At 58.0% G+C, this 3692-nt stretch overlaps 1 long non-coding RNA gene across 2 annotated transcripts; it reads right to left on the bottom strand.

Annotated features, from left to right (window-relative positions):
• Positions 1–2761: 2761 nt before the first annotated feature.
• LOC137466212 (uncharacterized) lies at positions 2762–3685 on the bottom strand. Of its 2 annotated transcripts, none has more exons than XR_010995047.1 (3): positions 3512–3685; positions 3105–3254; positions 2762–2916 (listed from the first exon to the last, which is right to left on the bottom strand). It is a non-coding gene; the product is annotated as an uncharacterized lncRNA (long non-coding RNA). The 2 variants fall into 2 exon arrangements; XR_010995048.1 differs by having other exon boundaries at positions 2762–2873.
• Between the last annotated feature and the right edge of the window lie 7 nt (positions 3686–3692).

Below are 3692 nucleotides of genomic sequence, written 5' to 3'. Positions count from 1 at the left end.
AGACCCCTTTGGGTGATTTTAGGCCCATGGGGGTGGGGCTGGGGCCCATTTGGGTGAGTTTAGGAAAAACTGGCCCATATGGGTGAATCCTAATCCTGTGTGGGTGATTTTAGGTCCCTTTTTTGGGTGTTTTGGGCCCGTTTAAGTAGGGTTTTTTGCTTCTTTGGGCAATTTTAGTTTGAACCAAGCCTTTTTAGGGTGGTTTTAGGTCTTCTTGTGTTGGTGTCAGGGACATTTTGGTGATTTTAGATACCTTTGGATGATTTTAGGCTGGACCAGATACTTTCAGGGTGGATTTTAGTCACATTTGAAAGATTTACGGGTGATGTTAAGCCATTTCTGGAGGGTTATAAAACACCTGGGGCAGTTTTAAGCCCCTTGGGATGGATTTTAGAGCCCTTTGGATACTTTTAATCCCATTTGGTTGATGTCAGGCCGAACCATGTGGATGTAGGCTGCATTTGATGCCCTTTTGGGTGATTTTGGGTCAAACCGGGCTTTTTTAGGACAGTGCGTCCCCTTGGCCCCGGCCCTTTCCCCTCACGGTTCCGCCCTTTCCTCGCTCCTTTCCCCTCACGGTTCAGGATCTGGGAGCGGGGGAGGAGGAGGAGGGAGGGAGGAAGAGGCGCAGCGGCAGCAGGGAGCAGCCGGAGGAGAGGAGGGAAGGAATCGCGTGGCCCTGGCGCTGCCTGAGCTCGCAGCACCCCGGGAGCATCGCCCCCATCCAGCAGGTGCCCGGGGAGGGGGAGCTCGGCCAAATATCCTGGGGGGTGCCTGAGTTTGGGATTTTTTTGGGGGGATGTTTGGAGCTGGCAGGGCTCCAAAGCCGAGCCGAAGATCCAGGGATCAGATCCAGGCCCTGCTGCTCCCTCGGGATCAGCCCCACTTTGGGTGTTGCTGTCAGGGCCAGCAGAAGCGGTGGCTGGAGCAGCGGGTGCTGACGGTGCCCCAAGCCCCGGGGCTGGAGGGGTCCCTGGGCTGGGGCTGGCAGGGAGACTGCTCCAGCCCGGAGTGCACTGCTGAGTGCTGTGCTCTGGGGCTGGGGCTCCCCGCACAGGGGACTGGACTGGTGTGCCACAGGAGACAGAGAAGCTGCAGCTTCAGCATAACTGAGGTGGGTGCGTGGGCTGGGAAGAGTGGGGAGGCTCAAGGAGATTCACTGAGCTCATCCTCCTGCAAGGACGAGGAAAAGGGAGTGGGAACTCAGCAGTGAGGAGAGCTGAGGGCTGGAGAGCAGCTCTGAATGACACTAAAATCCCACTGGAGCTCTGAGACATTGCTGCTCCTCAGCCAGTGACAGGATGAGTCCCTAAGCCTGGGGCTCGGCCTTCCTCATGGTGAGGGGCACCAAGGAAGGCGACAGTGTGATGGAGACTGCCATGGGCTGGGAACTCACTGGGGGACAAGAGGGAGCAGTTGGGAAGTAAAAGGCAGGTGGGGGAGAGAACAGTTCAGAGAAGGGCTGAGCTACAGCTTGAGCAAGCTGCAAAATGTCATTTGGGGTCATCCCAGATTGATTTCATTTCAGAAGTTATTGAACAAGTTTAATTTTTGGGTGGTGTCATGTTTGCCCTTGGAGGTGTACACTCTGCACACTTGAGCTGTGTTGCTGAAATGCTCCAGCAGGTCTGTGCTGCAGGTCACCCCATTTCTTCTTTGGCTGATTGCGGCCCCGGTGCTGAGCTCCAGCAGAGCCCTGGCAGAGCCCAGAGCAGCCTCAGCACCCGCAGAGCCCGGCTGCAAGAGAGAGAAACCAGAAAGCGCCCGTCAGCTGAAGGCTCCTGTCCCCTTGTCCCAGCCGCCCGCGGTGCCCAGGCCATGCTGGCCGTGCCCAGAGCTGTGCCCAGAGCTGCCCATCCCTGCTGCCTTTGGGAGCAGAGCAGGAGGGCAGGACATGTGCCCAGCCTGCAGCCAGCCACGGCACATCCAGCCCTCAGCAGCTGCCCAGAGCAGGATGCTCCTGTGCTCGCTGCCATCTCCCAAAGCTCTGATCCCACCATGCCAAGCAGACAAGACCACATCACGCTGGAAGAAAAGCTGGTCCCAAACGATGTCCTCAGCCTTCTCCAAGGGCACGGCCCATCCACGCCACAGCTGCTCCCAAGCACTTCCCCATCCAGACTGGACCCCACCTGGAAAGCTTCCTCTAGAAAAACACACAACAAATTATTGAAAATAGATTACAGACAAAAGGGGAACAAGAAAAAAGGTCAAAAATCTTATCTCTGGCAGGGGCTTGAGGAAGGCCCAACCCCTGCATGCCAGGGAAAAACCCACCCACAGGTGAGGGAAGCCCAGGCCTTTCTCCCTTCCCCCCTGCACTGCCCCCCAAAATAACGGTGATCCCAAGCAAACAGGGGCAGTGGAGCAGCCCAAGCCCTTCCTTGCCTGCAAAGCAAAGCAGCCCCTGCACAGGTTCTGGAGTCCCACCTCTGCTCCCACCATGGGGGTTTGTTTGTGTCGGGCTGGCTGCCCCAGCCCCAGCCCGGGGCACGGTGGGTGCTGGGGCTGTTGGCAGGGCCAGGAGCCCACTCCCATTTCATCAGCACCCCAGCCCATCCCCCCAGCCCTGCCAAAAGCAGCCTGGCAGCCGACTGAAGGATCAGCTGCATCCGCCCCAGCAAAGGGGGGAACCTTTGGTTCCTGGCCAGCTGTGCAATGCCCAAATCTGGGAGCATCCCCCTGCGTGTGGACTCATCTGCACATTCCCTGTGCAGCCTGGCTTTGGAGAAGGTGCCAGAATCAAAGTCCAGCATCCTCAGCTGCCGGTGACCAGGTGGAGGAAGAGGTTGTCATCCTTGATGTCATCCTCCGTGTCCCCAGCAGCAGCAGCCCCACCTGGTACAGCTTCTCCAGGGGCTCCTTCTCCTTCCCTGGGGTGAGCCCAGGCTGTCAGGGTTCTGCCCAGGGCCCCAGCTGTCAGGGAACCAGGACAAGCAAAACCAGCTCGGATGGTGGCCACCAGTGCTAGGCAGAGCAGCTGAGCTCCAGCACAAGGGCTGCGTGTTCCCATCTGATGACCCCTGGGCAGTGACACAGGCAGGACAAAATGTCTGGCTTCCTTTGCTTCTCATTGCCAAGGCATGTGTGGAGCTGTAACTTACCAGGGCCTTGCATCAAAGCGTGCCTGTGGCTCTCTCCCTTCTTCTAGGGCAGATCAATATCCTGCAGCCAGGGATCACAGAACAGCTCTTCTAAAGAGGGCCTGTCCAAGTCCAGCATGGATAAACACCACCTGATCAGATCTTGGCACTCTGGGCAGAGAAACCAGAAACCGCCGGTCAGCTGGAGAAGGCTCCTGTTGGCTTTGCCCCACTATTCCCGTGCCCAGGCCATGCTGGATGTGCTCAGAGCTGGGCCTAAACGTCCCCATCAATTCCCTGTTTTGGAGGAGAGCAGGAGAGCAGGACATGTGCCACCTCCTTCAGCAGCTTGCCAGAGCGGGATGCTGACAAGCTGCTGCTGTCTCCCAGCACTGGTATTGCCCCCGTGGCCAGAGATGAGGATCCACCTTGAGAGAGCCGTTGTGGCAGCGAGAGTTGATGGTCCCAGCTGATGTTCTGGCTCCTCCTGAAAGGGTGCTCCCCGCAGACCATCTGGTGCAGCAGGATGCCCAGGGACCAGATGGTAGCTGGCTTGCCGTAGTACCAGCCAAATTGGGTCCATTCTGGTGGGCTGTATGACCGTGTTCC

This window comes from Anomalospiza imberbis, unplaced genomic scaffold (genome assembly GCF_031753505.1).
Source record: "Anomalospiza imberbis isolate Cuckoo-Finch-1a 21T00152 unplaced genomic scaffold, ASM3175350v1 scaffold_159, whole genome shotgun sequence".
NCBI classification, from domain to species: Eukaryota; Metazoa; Chordata; class Aves; order Passeriformes; family Viduidae; genus Anomalospiza; species Anomalospiza imberbis.
The sequence above is the reverse complement of the archived record's forward strand: the minus strand, read 5'-3'. Positions and strand labels throughout refer to the sequence as shown.